The sequence below is a fragment of the Prionailurus bengalensis genome, chromosome A2 (assembly GCF_016509475.1).
Source record: "Prionailurus bengalensis isolate Pbe53 chromosome A2, Fcat_Pben_1.1_paternal_pri, whole genome shotgun sequence".
In the NCBI taxonomy this organism is placed as follows: Eukaryota; Metazoa; Chordata; class Mammalia; order Carnivora; family Felidae; genus Prionailurus; species Prionailurus bengalensis.
The window spans coordinates 87,194,035-87,213,686 of record NC_057348.1 but is presented as its reverse complement, the minus strand read 5'-3'; the positions used below and the strand labels follow the sequence as shown (position 1 = coordinate 87,213,686).

The following is a 19,652-nucleotide window of genomic DNA, read 5'->3' as shown; positions in this document are numbered from 1 at the left end:
GAAAGGAATCGAACGTGCAGTTAGGCCCATGTTAAGGATAGTCAAATGATTTATACATTTAAATTCTTTCTTTCTTTCTTTCTTTCTTTCTTTCTTTCTTTCTTTCTTTCTTTCTTTCTTTCTTTCTTTCTTTCTTTCTTTCTTTCTTTCTTTCTTTCTTTCTCTTCCTTCCTTTCTTTTCCTTTCTTTCTTTCTTGACATCCAGGTCCAATTTATTTTCCTTTTTCTCTCTTTGGGAGTCCAATGGGAGAAAACCACAAGAGGCAGGAAGGCCTCCAGCTGGGGTAGGGCGCGACGGAGCTGGAATAGGTGGCAGTCATTCCTGCCAGTTGTGACAGGCATAGGGCACCACTGTGTACCCGTCTTTGGCGCTATTCTTTCAGCTCCGGATCCTGCTGCTTCATCCAGTGAGGGAAGTAACTGCTGGCTGGTCTGGATGAGACTGGCCAGGTCCTTCTGCGAGTCTGCGAGGGGTTAGGGCCACCGGAAGCCATCTCGGACACCAACTGTTGAACGTGGAGATTGCTCATGAGGTTTGACGCCTTGCTCATTGAGCTCGGGTTGCGTAGCACGCTGCGAAATCCAAGCTGCCGACACCTCCCGGGGGTTCGGCACCTGTCTCAGCCTCCTTCGCTGTCTTCGACTTTCTTGCACGACTGATGTCAGGATCCAGCTCACGGGCCCTCTTGCAGTAAGCAGGGGCCGTGTTGTGCTTGTCTGCAGAGCACAGCGCCGCGCTCACAGAGGTGCCAGCAGCTTCAAGTTTTCTGTTTTCATCTGCTCATTTCTTCCTTCGGTTTCGAGGCGTTCGGCCTGGGCTTAGTGTTTCCTCTGAAAGTGGGGTTCGCTCAGGGCTTTTCGGCTCCTGTGACATCTCCTTGTCGGCTTCTGCGGCTTCGGATATTTCCAGAATAGTCTGAGGGAGTGCGGGGTCGCTGTCTGCCACCATCGCGCCAAAAGCCATCTGGAGGCTCTTGGATGTACAGGAATTTACGTTCTTGTGCTTTGAAGTTTTCTGTGAAAGATGCATAGAGATGAACTCATTGCTAGAGGAATTAAGGTGATGTACCCTGGAAACGTGTTTTGTTGCTGCTATTACTATTACTGTTTCTTTGCTCTATAGCGTAGGTTCTTAAATTTTGTACCACCAGGGGACACGGACAATGATTTTCACAGTGATTGAGGGACACTACCAGCATTTGGCAGCTGACAGCCAAGGGTGATAGCCATACTGCAATACAAGAACCATTTGGCACAAAGACGAATTTCTCATAACTTTGAAATAGCTACTTCACATTCATAGAATTGAAATGCCTATTTATAATTATCGGAACCTAGAATCCCACTGTTGTTTATAAGTAAAGACAAAAGTATCGGGGGCATGTTTTTAAATATACTAGATTTTCTAGGAATACAACTGCAGTGTAAATGGAAGTTTCAGTTTGTTTGTTTGTTTATTTATTTGCATTTATTACCAGGGCTGTAATACCAAAATATGCTGGGAATTTCACTATCTTTTTAGTCAAGGTCTAGACTGGAATTAGTCCTAGTGGCCTTCTTCCTAATTTTGTTCCTTAGAGCCTCCTTCCCTGTTAGGAGGTGAGGAATATTGACCTGAGTTAAAGAATTTTTCTCCCTAAGGTTTATAGAAGAGCTGCTGTAAAGCGGCCACCCCAGGCAACCTTTCTCTGGTTTTGTTAAACCTAAAAGGACAAAGGGACCTCCCAAGAAGAAGTAATCGCAAACTCATCCTCCCCATACCAGCCTAAGGGAAAAGGAAGCAATTTAGAAAGAGAGGAGAATCCAAACAGAGAGCACTCCACACCACAGAGCTTGTAACCCCTTAGTTCTTCCCTGGAAATGCTCTTCCAGCACAATGGTCCACTTTGTCCCTCTATCAATACTGAGAAAGAGAGGCTTAGAGCTACTCCTATGGTGTATGGCCGATACTTACAATAATTCTCTAGAGCTATTTTAAACTATTTTAAAAATCACAGGCTGCGTTAGCCTGTGGGCTATAATTTCATGACCTCTATTCTACAGCACAGTAATCTTCTATAAGGTGTGTGTGTGTGTGTGTGTGTGTGTGTGTCTGTGTGTGTTTTAATGCAGGAGTAATAGAAGATTTCAGAAGTGAAATGTAGAATTGCTAACAGAATGGATCTGGTCTCAAACACCTGGAAATCACAGTGAAGACAATAATAGAAGACAATAAAATAAGACCATCATGAAAAGAGAAGGAAATGTCCTTTATTATGATGTAAGACATACTAGTAGAATATATTGAAAATTGAAAAGGAGAAATTTAAAATTATGGAGATGATTTCTTTCAGAGAGAGACACTGTTAAACTCTATTTAGCAGGATATTTTTGCACATGTACAAATATTACTTTATATACAATGTTACATTCTAATTTTCTCACCCAGTGTTATTTCATAAACTTTCCTTTGTGTTATTTGTTGGTACGTGTTATTAAACGGGCTTCCAAAAACAGGATTTTAAACATCTACGTAAAATTCTAACATAAAGCTGTGTCACATTTTATTAGACCTCGTTACCTTGACAGAACAGTGGGGAAAAAAAAGAAAGGATAAGTGAAAGTTCAGAGAATGAGTAATGATTACTCAGTTTAACACGTTAAACCTAAAAAAAGAGTGGCTGCAGGCATACCTAATTATAGATTTCAGAAGATGACTAAGGGCATCATCTGAAGAAGCACCTCAAGGGAGAGGGCGGGTACTTTTACATACGAAGGGGAGACACCTGGGTGTATTTTGCATCGTAAACTTAATGATAATTTAGAAAAGTATTTTTTAAAAAATAGCCATAAGATGTTTGAAAAGTGTTAATTCTTCTGGATACATTCCTGAAAAAGAAATGGAGGTTCTACATACCTAGACAAAAGAGAGCATGTTCAAAACTGCTGTAATTATAATTTAAGATGACGAGGAGTTCCTGAACTGTGGTTAATATACTCGTTGTACATTGCCTACATGGATGGATGGATGGATGGATGGATGGATGGATGGATGGATAGATGATAGATAGATAGATAAAGTGAATACGATGGTTCCTCCTGCTTGAAAATAACAAAAAACTTTATAGCCATGTTATAACAAAGATCGTATGTCAAATACAAAAACACTGAAATGAATTCTGTAGTTGTGTTGGCCTCTTGCAGGAAAATCGTACTATCTACAATTTGCGACTGTCCCCTACTTATTGTTAGGAGTAAAAACATATCACACCAACATTTCTTATTATTAGAAAAGTAACTTATTGTCTTCCAATATAGAGATGAAAAAGATCAGAATGGAATCTTAGTTAAAATGTAATCATTTAAAATTTTTAAATTCCAAAAATGTAATTTTTTATAGGATTAACAAATTGTAAACATTTGTTTTCATCTAACTAGGCATAAGCATTTCTCCAAAGCTTGTTTTAAATTTCCCAAATTTATTGAGAGAGCGTGTTTGTGTGCATACATATGTGTAATACCGTTTGCTACTTAACGTAAAGCTATTCTTGGTATTCTGTGAGAATTGCCTTATGTAAACACTGGGTAAGCTGACACTCTACAATCATGCTTAAGGTACAATTATGAATACTTTTATAAAAAACTGGCCTCAAAGTGTCATTGTATTTATGAAAACAGTACATTGTTATGTCAGATGTAACTTTGGTCACAACTTGATTGGAGTCTGCTAACAGAAGACAACAGCAAACCACCCTCCCTGAAATACAGACAGTCTTGAATAGAGGCAGTCTCAAAAAAATTATAAAAATAGCCAAAGTGAATATGACCAAACTATTTTTTTGCATGTATAGATCTTAAAATTACCTTTTTATTATACCTCTTTTTTCCAAAAGATTACTGATAACTGATTGGAAGCCCTTTAAAATGGAAAGTGCCTCTCAAATGATAAATTATTGCAAAACAGCTGCTTGAAGAATAGGATGAATGTCAAATAAGAGATAACTCACATAATTTGAAATGGACATTTATAATTTCCCTTTAAGTACAATGTGCCTCTCTTGACTCAGGGTGCATTTCTATCTTATACGTGATGTTACTGTGGAATATGGCAATAGAGTGTGGCGAAGGTGAAGGGACGTACATGTCTATACGTATTGATTGTGTGACTATCTTATATGAGATTGTACTGGCCATTTTGTTGGAGTGTCTTTCTCCTTCACTCACTTTGAGGATGCTAGTGATGATGTTGAAGAATCCCACATGATGACAATTTATAGGACTTGAGGACAGCCTTCAGGGACAACCTGTAAGAGACTGAAGCCCTTATTCCAATGTCAAAAGAAGCTGAATTCTACCAACAACCTGAGTTAATTTGGAAGTCAATCCTTCCCTTAGTCTAGGATGAGACCTCAGCTCTGACAGAAACTAGAATGGCAACCTTGGCAGAATTTAAGTGGAGAAAACAGGTAAGCCATGCCTGACTCCTCCCACAGAAACTATGAGATAACAAATGTGTTCTCGAACCTTGAGTTTGTGATATTATTCCTCAGCAATAGATAATATACTTATCTGGAAAAAAAATGGTTAATGTATCATTATTTCTAAGGTTGTTGTGAAAAGAATATTGATAATGATTTTTTTAAATATATGCTCAAAGCATTCTTTTATTGAGAATTAAATGTTTGTAAAGTAGGCAGTTGAAAAGAAGTCAGTCTCTTTTTTAAGTTTATGTATTTATTTTGAGATGGGGAGGGGCAAAGAGAGAGAGTGGGAGAGAGAGAGAACCCCAAGCAGACTCTGTGCTGTTGGCCCAGAGCCCTATGCGGGACTCAACCCCACAAACCATTAGATCATGGCCTGAGCTGAAAGCCAGAGTCAAAGGCCTAACCAACTGAGCCACCCAGGCACCCCCAAAAAGTAGGTCTTTAAATGGACAGAAGGAAATGGTTATAGAACATGTTGAATCTTGATGTAAGAGTTATATGTTCTTGGTTTCTTCATTTTTGTTCTTTCTTATTTATTTATTTATTTATTTATTTATTTATTTATTAAATGAGAACTGCAAAAGGAGTAGGGATTTAGTGACATGGAGAACATTACTCACCTATTTTGGTGATATGGTAGGAGGGGTGGCCTGACTATAGGCAAATTGAAAAGAAAGATGAAGAATAAAAAAGATTAAAGGGGATTAAAGAAAAGTGTTACCATAGGAAAGAGGATAATGTGGAGATAGTACTGGGGATGTGGTTTTAGAAGGAAGATGGTTGTTGTTGTTGTTGTTGCTGTTTTAAGATGGAGAGAATTGAGGATATTTAAACATTTACTTTCAGAGCAATTGAAAGAGAAAGAGAAATGATTGACAGGTAAAGCTCATAAAAGGCTGAAGGAAAGAGAGTCCAATGTACAGTTGGAGATGCTAATGGCAGGTGAAGGACACTACATGTAATTTAACCAGACAGAAGAAAGATAAAGTATATGAGGCAAGTTTCTAGTTTTTTCTATGAAATAGTCATCCAGATATCTGCTATGACTGAGGGAGATTGGAGGAGGGTGGGATGGATTACACATTTGAGAAGAAATTCTTTCCAAAAAAGTGCTGAGAAGAGTGGAACCATGAGTTTACTAGTAAAACTTGCTGAGATCGCCAGGGAGTATGAAAAGTCCAGCTGAGTTAGTGTTTGCATCTTTTTTTGTTTATATACTTTGAAAGAGAGAGAGCGAGAGAGCAGGGGAGGGGCAGAGAGAGAGGGATACAGAGAATCCCAAGCAGACCCCACACGGTCAGTGCAGAGCCCTACAGGACGCTCGAACTCACAAACCGTGAGATCATGACCTGCACTGATATCAAGAGTTGGACGCTTAACTGACTGAGTCACCCAGGTCCCCAGTGTTTGCATCTTCAATGTAACATCTTTCCTCCCTGCCATAACTTTCTGTAGTAGTGCCTAGCTACTTTGAGTTTAGTCATGGAGAAAACAGGTAATCGGGTTAACCTAAAGTTGGGGTTTTGCCAAATGGCTGAAGAATAAAAAAGAGGTGTAATCTAAAAGTCCTCTTGAGATAGATAGCAGGGGATGTAGATCTCCTGTCTTTGTACAGCCTGCAGCTAAAAAATGTTTCCATTTTTAAATAGTTGAAAAGATATCAAAGGTGTGTAATATTTTAAGACATATAAAAATTGTAAGAAACTCAAGCTGCAGTGTCTATAAAAAAAGCTTTTTGTTGTGAACACTGCCATTACCCATTTGTTTACATATTGTCCGTGGCTGATTTTGCACTTACAATGGCAGGGTTGAGTGGTTGTGACAAAGAGCCTGTGCATACAAAACCTGAAATACTTGCTGTCTGGTTCCTGAGATAGAAAATGCAGGATTAGAAGGATTAGAAATCAAAGGACTGAGAAACTAAAATTGTGGCAGAGTTTTGTCCAGGGGATGGTTATAGAATTAATGCTTTTGGAAACAGAGCAATTTTATAGTACAAATGTCCAGATTGTAACCATGAGATTGAAACCTAGAGAGAGGCTAATCATTGGTGATTAGAAGGTCAAGGGATTTAAAGTGTTTTTGGACAAGTCTATTATTTAAATACTGAAATCATTTAGGATGCATGAGCTAGGTGTCATAGTCATTGTTGAAAGATTGGAGGTATTAGGAGGTGGCAGGCAGAGAGTGGTTAGTTCAAAAAAAGAATAAGCTCCAAAATTACAGAGTTCTTTCAAAGGTGAGTGAGTACTTGCCTTTGAGAAGGATGGGTATTGAACATGATGTACTCTGAGACTGTAGACCAGAGCGGTGGGAAACCCTCATTGTCCTGTTGTAGGGAGGCAGAGGTGAACTTTAAAGCTCTGTTCTCAACACAGCAAGGTCTTGGTCACTCAGTGCTGAAAGGTACAAAAGTTTATTTTTGGACAAAATATTCTTTATATGAGGAGTGCATGTTCGTGGCAAAAATAGTTTTAAATGACCGTTTCACTTTATATCCAGAATACAGCATGATGATTTAAGATGTTTGTCTTTTCAAAATTTCTTCTGTATTATTAGGGTTATCTTCAATGAGTATATTCTAAAAAAATTATAAGTCAAAAATTTATACAAATGTTTTAATTATCAATGGTTAAACTGTTATATTAAGGTATAATTGACAGGCAATAAAATACACATATTTAATATGTCCAGTTTGATAAGTTTTGACACATGGACACATATAGTCATGAAACCATCACTATAAATCAAAATAGTGATATCCATTGCCCCCAAAAGTCTTTGTGTCTAATCATCTATTTCTGCGAATAATAAAACTTTCCCTATGATGTGCCTGGGCCTGGGTGGCTCAGTTGGTTAAGTGGCCGACTCTTGATTTCAGCTCAGGTCATGATCTCACGGTTTGTTTGTGAGTTCGAGCCCCGCATGGGGTTCTGTGCTCACAGTGAGGAGCTTGTTCCCAATCCTCTGTATTCCTCTCTCTGCCCTCCCCTTCAAAATAAATAAATGTTAAAAAAATTAAAAAAAAGACACTTTACCCAATTTTAAAGTATACGGTATATTTCATTCATTTGTTCTTTCACTCTTCAGTAATGAGTAAATTGACATGAATACATTGAGATGAGTTTTTATGCCCAGGCTTCTAATGGTATATATAATATGGTGTATACATAATGGCTTATATAATGCCAGATAATCTAAGAATATACATATTATCAAAAACAAATATTCCATTTTCCCAAAGTGTAAGTAATATATATTTTTTTAAAAATCTCCGTGGGTGCCTGGGTGGCTCAGTTAAGTGTCTGACTTTGACTCAGGTCATGATCTCATGGTTTGTGAGTTCCAGACCCACGTCGGGCTGTGTGCTGACAACTCAGAGCCTGGAGCCTGCTTTGGATCTGTGTCTCCCTCTCTCTGCCCCTCCCCTACTTACCCTCTGCCCCTATCTCTTTCAAAATTAAATAAACATTTTTTTTTCAACATTTTTTTAAATTTATTTTTGGGACAGAGAGAGAGAGAGAGCATGAACGGGGGAGGGGCAGAGAGAGAGGGAGACACAGAATCGGAAGCAGGTTCCAGGCTCTGAGCCATCAGCCCAGAGCCTGACACGGGGCTCGAACACAGACCGCGAGATCGTGACCTGGCTGAAGTCGGACGTTTAACCGACTGCGCCACCCAGGCGCCCCTAAATAAACATTTTTAAAAAATTTTTTAAATAACAAATCTCCTTTATTTTTTATAAAGAAACAAATCCCTCAAATTACTCTCTGGTGCAGATTTTATACAATATTTTGCTCTGAAGATTTAATTATTCAGCATAGTTTTCAAAAGCATTTTATACTCCTTTAGATTCTGACCTTGTTGAAAATGTGTTAAAGACGACTATTCCAATATTGATTGTAGGATTTGAGCTCCTTTTTATTCTGAGAGACTAGATTGTCTTTCTGCAAAGGTCATTCATTTCATTAATGGGAATGGAGAGGTATTGGGTTGCCTCATACCTACATCTCTTCAACAGTACACAGAAGGCATTCCATATCTACAGTAGTGCCTCTGAATATATAGAACATTAGAAATGACACAAGAGCCAAGTTATTTAAATCTTGAAAAATCAATCATCCTTTTTGTAATGTTTTTTCCAGAAGTACCTAATAAGAGATAGTTCTTAATAAAAAAAAAATATTTTAACCCATTGTTCAAATGCTAGCAATAATTAAAAAAAAACATATTTATAGACCTTTATGCAGATCTTTTCATACCCCCAAAATTGAAATGGAACTTATTTAAATATTTTAAGGTGCTAATGTTAATACGAAAACAATATCGAAAATTATAGCATTTTTTTGTGTTAAAGCTTTAAATATAATTATATCGGTTTCAAAACACTTATTCATTTTGTCTCTATTACAGATCCTAGAAAATAATGCTCAGTAAAAAGTAATAAGGGCAGCCAGCCACACAGGATTAAAGCAGGGTTCAAAATATGCCTTTTTACCCTAAATACTGGTCTAAAAAAAATTCTTCTGTCATATCACGCTAGATATTTATAGACGGTTGAAATATAAGAAATTAGTTGTTTAACATTATATATTATAATTATGCTTAGCATTTATTTCTTAGTAATTACAACTTTTAACTTTTTGGCTTGTAATACAAATGTAGAGTTAGTATGGTAAATGACTTGGATTTTTGAGGGAAAAGCTTTATACACAGAGGAAATTGCAAGTACAAAGGCTATGAGATGGAGTGTGCTTAGCCAGGCTGAGAACTGTCAAATAAAAAGTCAGTGTGATTGCAGGGGGGTGAGAGAGAGGAATGATAGATAAGGTAGAAGATGTAGCAGGGGCCAGACCCCGAAGAACCTCACAGAGATTCCTTATTCTTGTTGATATGGATTGGAAAAACGTTGGTGGGAGGATACCTAGACCTTTCCAATTACTGAGATGGGGGTAGTAGGTTTGCAGACTGAAGGGGCAAAGAGCAAGTCAGAAACCAAAAATTCTGCTTTGAGCATGTTTATTAAACATCCAAGTGGAAATATCTAGAAGGTAATTAGATATACACATCTATTTGAGTGTACTGAAGGGGTTCAGGGTTTTTGTTTTGTTTTTGTTTCTGTTTTTATGTGAATTTAGCATCCTCAGTGAACAGATTTTGTGAAAAGCCATGGTCTTGGATGAGATTACTAGAGGATGTACCAGTAAGTGTTCAGTGGAAGAAGTAGGACCTTTTAGGAGGTATGTATGGATTTGTTACAGGGATTTAACCCTACATGTTTGCCGAAGCTTGTTAATAGGTCTTTGTAAGGCTGGTGTCTTCATAGCTGAGGCTAGAATTTGAAGTACAGTGGGCAGGCAGAAGAGAAGTAGAGGCAAATAACAAGCTGGAACCAAATAAGAACTTGAATCCAGCGAAGATGGGCTGAACTCAGTGTCCACACTTGTTGCTTCTGATGTGGGTGTCTGGAAGAAGCCAAGCCTCTTAGTTATGGTGATAAAGATACACCCTTGACCTTGGAGACAGAAAACCTGAAGGAGTTTCTTGGGAAGGTGGAGTAGTTGCAAATAAAAGACAATATGTGTGTTACAAAATGATTGCTGGTTTTTTTATTTGGTTGGTTAGTTGTTTTTTGTTGTTGTTTTGGGTTTTTTTTGTTTGTTTTTTCCACCCTGCAAATTTCCTAAGAGTTTCCTGCATGGCCCAGCCTAACTGGAAATAGACAAAAAGGGAATTCTGGGAGAGGTAGTTCAGCTTAGCCAAATCCACATGTGGCAAATGCACCACACAAGGTGAATATAGGTACAGAAGAAATGAGGTAGTAGGTCTAAATCCTATAGGACTTAAAAATTTAGAGGTCAGGAATATAAGGGTTTCCAGGAAGTATCCTTAAATGCAAAGGGCATGTCCTTCATTAATTCCTACTTAGTTTTGGCTGCAAAGAGGTGTGAGTTCCAGATCTTAAACTCTAAGATGGAGACCACCTATTGAGGATCGATAAACAATAAGATCATGTTCATTGTTCTGAAACACCAGCCCTAGACATACCCCTGGACCGTGTTTAAAAGAGAAGTCAGATTTGTCATATTTAAACCACTGTCATTTGGGTTTTTTTCTGCTGCCTGCAACAAAACCTAATTCAAACTCATAGGATACATTCAAGAGAAAATGAGAGGTGAACAAATAAAGACAAAGTATAGATACTATTTTGACAGAATTTAACTGTAACTTCAAACTCAGCAATGGATCTCCAGCTGGAGGATATGTAAGGGTAGGGGCAGATTTATTTTTATGGTGGGAAATGTTACTACATTTTTTATGAGGTTGGGGATTATGCAATAGAGAGAAATTATTTGGTCCTATAGAAAATAATTAAATTGATGCAAGGAATTATGAACTGAATAATAGAAATAACAGAAAATTCTAGGAAAAACATTTAGTTTACTTGATTGCTTATCAAAACTAGGGAAATTATATTTGCATTATTCTCATACAGATACTAATATTGCTGTAGTTAAAAACAATATTCTGGGAATTGAAGCAAATTCGCATAATTTAAAAAAAATTTTTTAATGTTTTTATTTTTGAGAGAGAGAGAAAGAGAGAGAGACTGAGCACGAGCGAGGGAGGGGCAGAGAGAGAAGGAGACACAGAATCCAAAGCAGGTTTCAGGCTCTGAGCTGTCAGCACAGAGCCCAATGCTGGGCTCACAACTCATGAACCACGAGATCATGACCTGAGCCGAAGTTGGACACAACCAACTGAGGCACCCAGGCACCCTAATCAGGTAATCAGAAAGAAATAGTTGGTATGTCATGTTCTTAATGCTGTAAAAATTACTTCATTGAAAATAATTGGTAAGGCGGACTTTTGATTTGAAAACTTACATCACTCAGTGAATCTCTAATTCAATTTTCACCTTTATTTTTAACACACATTGTTGTTTCTTTTATTTTAGTCCAAGATACAGTTTATCAGACTTACTGTAAGAATACGTTGCACCAATTAGCTTTAATGTTTAGCTATTAAAATTTCATTCAAGGATGCCTGGGTGGCTCAATTGGTTAAGCATCTGACTTCAGCTCAGGTTGTCATCTCGCAGTTCGTGAGTTTGAGCCCCTTGTTGGGCTTGCTGCTGTCAGCGGAGTGCCCGCTTTGGATCTTCTGTCCCTCTCTCTCTCTGCCCCTCTTTCTCTCAAAAATAAACATTAAGAAAGTAAAATAAATAAAATTTTATTCAAAGTGTACAGTTTTTATTAAAATTCCACTTTTATACTTTTCCTTATAATGGTAAGTGATCCATTGTCATTAGGCAACTTATTAAAATTCCCCTGTAATTGATTTTAGGCATAGCTCTATGCACATACTCTAATTTATCCTTGGAAAAATGCTAATTTCTTAGTCTTATCTAATACAAAGTGAAATCCTAGCTTGAAATATTCTTTCTGTTTAGATCTCTGGGGGAAGGAGGGTTTGCTTGTTTTGGTCAGCAAGCAGAGTGAGGTTGGAGTGTAGAGCCATTGATATTTTCCTGTTCATATTTTTGCATAATTTATTACCTATTACACACATGAGAGTATATAAAGAAAAGATAGTTATATGCAATTATAATATTATCCCATAGTAATTGTAATGTTAGAGATGCTTTAGGTATGAGGCACCATAGTCGTAAAATAGGAATGATTAAATTTAGAGTTCTACAAACTATGAAATTTTCTACTGAGTTTGCTAAATTCTAACCGATATGTCTTCACAAGACATATTTTCCTATTTATTACCTTTTTTCTGACACATTTATGGTCATCTCTTCAAAATTCAAAGCCTTTTCGTAAATATTTTCTGAACAGAAGTCTTAATATTTCTTAAATGTTCTCCAAGAAAACTTAGATTATTTTCCCTTAACTGGCAAGACCCATTTTTATCAGTCATGGAAAGTGGCTATGCTCAGAATATAAAGTGTCACATTATCACTGGATAAAGCACATTCTTTTATTTTGTTAGAGGGAACCAATTGCGAGCAGGAGCAGGTTTGTAAAGTAGTTTCATTTACAAATGAAAACATGTAGTACCAGTCTTGGCCTCCACATGGTGCTGGTGTTATGTCCTGGGAGATCTCGGCCCAAACTACCTGGTAATGCAAAATAACCACTCCTACTGCCCATCAAAACTAATCACAGTAATGAAACAACTGATTCAAATAAAAAGGCGCTATACCTGAAATTTTGCCTTATGTAAAAGCTGGCTTGTGCACAATAATAATTTTGCCAAGTCACTTGTGGAAATTATAGTGAAGCTAAATAAAAATGACATGAAATGATAAGTTTAGAGATTCTTGTTTCATCTTCGGGGATCTCACGAATGGGCTCAACATCACTTTTTCTTTTTATCTATGTATTGTTTTCTCTCTTCCGTAGATGGCTACTTGGAATGGTGTTAAGGAAAGGAGATCCTTGGAAAAGAGATTTTGTAGGATTTCTGCCAGGTTTTTTCTTTCGTCATTGTGATTCCTTTGAACTCTAAAAGTCACTTTCATAGCCAAAATCTGATTTATTTTGAATATTTTGATTTTCTGTCAGATTCTTCACAACTTTAAAGTTAGTGTTTTGTTTCCATTTATTTTAATGTGAAACAGGTATATACATTGAGTTGATGGCATAAAGTTTTTTATCCACTTGCCAACTGTATGACAATTGAAGATACTATAAAATATTATAAAACATTTGGCCTTTTTGTTCAGGTTCTTGCCAGCTGACTAAGGCATAATTGCACTGGCTTTATCTAATTCCTTCCTCTTCTTCTTTCATAATGGGACCCAACTGTTTTCTTCACTCACGCTTATGTATCAGTCATTCAGTCAAGAGAAAGTGGACAATTAAAGAAATTATTCAAATAATTAACAGAAAGAAACTGATTTTGGGTCTCCATATTAAGCCATATAACATGCCTTTTATCATTTATTTCACCCATTTAAATATTTATTGAGTAAATTACTTCATGCCAACTGGTTTGGATCTGGCTTTAGCAGTGGTAGTTAAAAAAACAATGCAGAGCACAGAGAAAACGAAAGAGGACTTAAGAATTGAAACTAAGAAAATATGTTTTAAAATTATACTGAATTATCAATTCAATTCCATTGAATTACTGTTATTATCACTTTCTTCCCTTCTTTCTTTCCTTCCCTCCTTTTTTAAAAAAAGTAAATAATCCAGGAACTGACCTTGAAAAAAATAGATCACTTCTTGCCTGGAAGACAAATAAATGGTCTTAAAAATATAAAATGGTCTTAAATTCTAGAATGAGATTACAGATGCCAGTGGAGGGTTAACTTCTCTACTGTAGTTTATGACACTTATTGGTTTCATGCTGAGTCCATTTCTTAACAGGACTGAGTATAAAGCGTTGCCTTTGTTTTAGGTACATTAGTGGTAATGTCGTTTGAAAATGTTGGACTCTTTTGGACGAAATCATATAAACATCAGTAACTATTTGTAAGTGATTTATTACCCTTAAATACTTTGTTGGAAATGTCGTTCTCCTGGAATTGTAACTAAAAATATGTGTGTGTGCACATACATGCATACATATTTCCAGAAATAAGAATAACTATTATTACCTGACAATTTTTTTAAAATACCTATTTATTACACAATTATTATATTTTCAATATAGAATAAAGAATATTATTAGGAATAAAAGCTATTTGCTTAGTTCCCTTGCAGATTTAGTCTTCAATAATTCTGCCCGCTATATTATTTAGCTCCAGGGTGTGCCTAATTACCAAGGTAAGAAGACAAAGCTAACAGCCTACAAGAGTTAGATCTAGACAACTAAAAACTGAGTACATTTGTGCAGCTGGACACTGGAAGCAGAAGGAACAGAGTGCGCTGTGCCATCTGTGACAACCTCAGGGGGAGAGTTTCATCCGGTGAGTTCGGTCACAGAGGCTGGTGTCAACTGAAGCACCAACTGCCTTGACTTTATCCTCTAATAGTCTACCTAGGTCATTATCAACTTATTAAAGGTAAGTTCCTTTTAGTGTAATGATTTGGAAGAGTCACTATGCAGTCTTATCTAAATAATATTTTCCAAGAAGACAAATATAATGGTTGGAGCACAGGTCCTAGAGTCTGGGTTTGAAGTGGTGGGTCTGTCACTTACCATCTTTCACTTCAGGCAAATTACTTGACATCTGTATCCCAGATTCTTACGAGTAAACGACAGTAAAGATGGTTTCTATGGCATGGGGCTGTTGTCTGGATTAAATTCGATTATATATGAATGTGCCTTACAAGGTGCCTAGCATACATAGACCGCAACAAATTAACACTATTAAATTATATTGCTAATTTTATTCCATTAATGGAATCAGTTTGAAGTACTGTGCTAGATGGTGCAGATACCAGTCACATATTACTAACAATTCCTCATTGGTGCCACCAGTTACTCGCCAATGTATGTTACAACAGACATAAACCAATAAATTATGATATATTCGAGAAGTTTCTGTTACATTTTTTTAAAGCACCTGATTGGAGCTCGACCTTTTTAAAGAATTCTCTGTAACTCATAAGGAAGAATATACGAAAACCTCTCAGGACCAACACATTAAAGGGTTTTCAGGACACCTGGGTGGCTCAGTTAGTTAAGCATATAACTCTTCGTTTTGTGCAGGTCATGGTCTCAGGGTTCGTGAGTTTGAGCCCCGAGTCGGGGTCTGCTCACTGACCGATCACAGAGCTTGCTTGGGATTCTCCCTCTCTTCCTCTCTCTTTGTCCCTCCCCCACTCATGCTCTCTCTCTTTCTCAAAATAAATAAAAATGAAAATAAAAAAATAAAGGATTTCAGAGTTAATGGCAAACACAATTTTATTTTGTCATAAAGAGGGCACGAGGAACATTGCTACTCTTTGATTAAAATCACTTAAAAGCTGATACTCAACTCACAATGCTTATCCTGCTTTTCTTCACTATCAAAGACCTAAAACAAAATTAGAATAAACCTAGTGTAAGTCAGAAACAAAGAATTCAAAATTTTATAAAATATAATTTTGTTCAAATTTTGAGGGTTTTTTTTGAATAGCTGATCAACATAGAAAGATAAAAACCCAGTGTATTGAATTGTTAGCTATCTAAATGACGATGTAAGAAATGGCATCAACCAAACCTCTTGCAGGCAAGCGACTGGAATGGATCCTGGATGGGACTCATTGATGGGATGTCATTCTTTGGACTACTCTTGACGATGTACAAGATAATGTACTTATCAATTTTTTCCAATCTTCTTGAATCACTGAATGTGGGAAACAGTCAATCCAGACTTCTGGAACTCTCACAGAGTGTGTGACATAGGGTATCTTGACTGACTAACCAGTGAATATATTAGGGATCTTGGCCTGTAAAACCCAGTAATTGTGATGGCGGCAGCTTCAGCAGCAGCAGGTCACATTGGTGGGACATTTGAGACGCTCCAGATAGCAGCGTTAGCCAGAGTAGGAGGATTAGGAAACCTCAAGTGCCCTGACCACCATCAGGAAAGTTTATCTTTAGTTCCTAAAAGACTCATCATCCTCTCTATTGTGATATGTTGATGTATTAATGATTTTAATCATAATGTTCTTGAGATGTGCTATTTGTTCGCCTATAAATACTGTTTATGGCATCATTTATGTGTACAGAGTTCAACGGGAGAAGCTCAGGGCATATCCCACTTTATTCTAAAAGTGACATGGGACTCACTTTGTATCTTAGTCCTCAGTATGCACATCTCTTACTGGCTATACATAAGTAAGTTCTGAAGTAAGTCTTAGTGACAGATAGGAAAGAATGCAGTATCAGTGACTTATTGATGCTCTGTGTTCACCCAAGAGGATGTTTCCCAAAGCACAGTAGGTAAAGTGTGCATTTAGTTAGGAGAGGCTATGTTATGCAACAGTAACAAACCAAGTAGAGTAACATAACCTATGTTTAGTTCATGTTCATATAAGATCTGCAAATACTATGCTCTTAGGATAAAAATGGTGAAAGTAGCAAACAGATGTCTAATGTTTTAATAGCACTGACCTAAGAGGAATCACTGTAAAACTCAAATTTTAGTAGGTACAACTTTAGACAAACTGGGAATATCAAGTGGGATGTAGGAATGTGTTCTTTTCTCACATACCCTGTGTGATTCAGCCACAGATTGTCTGGGACCACAGACTGGGAAAGCTTATTTCAGAGGCCAGTTGGTCTTTGACTATTAAGTGGAGAACCAGTGAGAGAATCCACTATGGAACTCCTGGTGAGTACTCAATCCCCCCCCCACCCCCTTTCTTCCTCACTATCTCATTGTGTGACCCTAGCAACAAAGGGTTAAGGTTTTGGAATGAGACATTTGGCCTGGCAGGCAATACCTGCAGAATTGCCATTTCCCTTCTTACCTGGTCTTCCATGTTGTCTAAGGCTCTTCAAACCGGCAGCCTAGCTCTTCTCATCGAATACAATAATACCAGCAGATACTGTTGCTAGTCCCAGAGCTCTTCAGCTCACTGAAGCTATTCACTCAACATTGGTGGCAAATCAGTTTCGTATTTTAATTTTTTTTTCTATTTCCGTGTTTCCCAGGGGTACCTAGAAATCTCTCCCATGAAGGCTGACTTACCATGATGTCCTGATTTGAATATAATGGTCTGGGCTCATATGTGATTATTTTTAATGTTTATTTATTTTTGAGACAGAGAGAGACAGAGCATGAACAGGGGAGGAGCAGAGAGACAGGGAGACACAGAATCTGAAACAGGCTCCAGGCTCTGAGCTGTCAGCCCAGAGCCCGACGCGGGGCTCGAACTCATGGACTGTGAGATCATGACCTGAGCCGAAGTCGGACGCCCAACCGACCAAGCCACCCAGGCGCCCCCATATGTAATTATTAACAGAAGACTCTTTTACCCTTAAAACATTTCTCATTTGGATGATAAATAATAAGGTTACTCTGCCCCGGAGGGTTCTTCCTGTTTTATTTTATGAGGCAAATGATGGATTTGTTCTCAAAGACTCTTCATTCCATTGATAAAACCACATGGGAGCAGCCGAGGCAATGGTTAGTTCTGGATGTTTAGTATTTTTAATAGTCTTTTTTTAAATTTTGGCATCATCTTTATTTTTTTTTTCAATGTTTATTTATTTTTGGGACAGAGAGAGACAGAGCATGAACGGGGGAGGGGCAGAGAGAGAGGGAGACACAGAATCGGAAACAGGCTCCAGGCTCTGAGCCATCAGCCCAGAGCCTGACACGGGGCTCGAACTCCCGGACCGCGAGATCGTGACCTGGCTGAAGTCGGACGCTTAACCGACTGCGCCACCCAGGCGCCCCAAATTTTGGCATCATCTTTAGATTATAGACTAGAAAGAAAGGTAGAAGGACACACAGAGGAGTTAAAGGGAATAAGCAATGGCATTCATTGATAACCGAAGGATAAACCAGAGCACATTTTGAGAAATCCACAGGAGTTCGTTATTCTGGCATGTACTTCAAAATACCCTAATGTAATCTGAAGGATGGTAACACTGAAGATGAATCTTTGCATGTAGCTGGTACTTATGAAATTTACATTCATAACATTTATTGTCTCAAGGACATTAATGATATGAATTTCATACCCTAATGAAATTGTTATAATGCCTTACCTTGCCTCAGCTCCATCATAGAGTTAGAACAGGCACTGCACAATCTTGTGTGGAAAATCAGTTGTATAAGACTAACCATGTATTTATGATAAAAGTTATACACACTACTTTTACTTTTCCTGGAATCCCACCATTAGATAACACATATAAAAGCTGCTATTTACTTCCTAGTTACTTCAATTCTGGAAGAGAGTAAAAGAGGATTCCAGAGGTACATTATATCACCCTTAGAGTTACCTTTAGGTCTGTGGCTCATCAGACTGGCTTTTAAAATATGCGTGTGCCTACAGAGACCACCCCAGGTTAAAAGTCTCTAAATACTTCATGTTGCTCTACTGTTAAATAATGTTTAGAGTTTGTTATCTTTTGTAGCCCTTGGAAATCTAATTATTTATAATATCCAGTGACATTTACATTTTACTAAATATACTCTGCTTGTAATAGTACATGTCATGCTTAGGAAAATGGGTAGATAACGCCTGGTTCTACATTTGCCTGTATCGCAAAGTATCAGGGTAACCTGCGTTATCTATTTGTTATAATTACATGATTTTAAGAACATAATTCTCAAGAAGTGCCCTTAACAGTACCATTTAAAAACAGAATTAAGAAAAGTTATCATAGCTGAAATCGTTTGTTTACCATTTAACTCTCAAGTATCAAATGAAATACCTATTCAAGTTTATTGGTATCTTCAAATAGGAACATTCATTTCCATGCCAACCGCTGCAGAGTGTTTGGTTTAGTTTTTGAGATTGATTGAAAGTAGATTGTAAAGTTGACCTATTGTGTTAAGCTTATTTACACAAACATAGTTCTTGGAAAATAAACTCGGAAAGTGCATAGCAGTGGAATCCTAACGTGTTTCACATCCTGTGCTTTCTAATACCTGCTTTACTGGGATGTGTCCTATAGAAAACCTCAACTTTTCCATAGTTACCATATCTAGGAGAAAATTACTTCAAAATGTATTCTTAAACTTGGGCTGAAATTTATGGTTTGCTTTAAGAAAAAAGGTTTTGCTTTTAATAGGTTTGAAGAATTCGCCTAGGTAAAATAATTTGTTAGTAGTAACACATTAACAGATGAAACAATCACAGATGACATGTTTTCCAGGCTCTTGAAACATATAAGAAACATACGAGAGTTGAAAATACATTAGTAAGATGTAATCAATTTAAAAAAGCCATAAATGTGAAAAAAATACAATTTCAGCAGAAACTGAAGAAAAATCAATGTGGGTGCTGGATGGTGACACATCCATTATTTAAACTGAATCTGCGTGTGTTCAAGGGTTAATCTTGGTGAGCGAGCATTTAAAAGCCCTTCCTGAGGCTCCATCCTCTTCTGTTGTATGTACTTCAATAATCAGCCTATTATATCCCGTTCTCCCTCCTGATCCCCGCTCCCCATCAAAGCGCGGACTTGTCTCCTGCGCTGAGTGACGTGGGGCCAGTAATACTGGGAGGGCGGGTGGGAGCGGGGCACGTGGATCAGAAACACTTCCTAGAAACAGCTCAACCC

At 37.5% G+C, this 19,652-nt stretch overlaps 1 pseudogene; it reads right to left on the bottom strand.

The window, feature by feature from the left end:
• Positions 1-371: 371 nt before the first annotated feature.
• Positions 372-1,030, bottom strand: LOC122488245 (annotated as a pseudogene).
• Between the last annotated feature and the right edge of the window lie 18,622 nt (positions 1,031-19,652).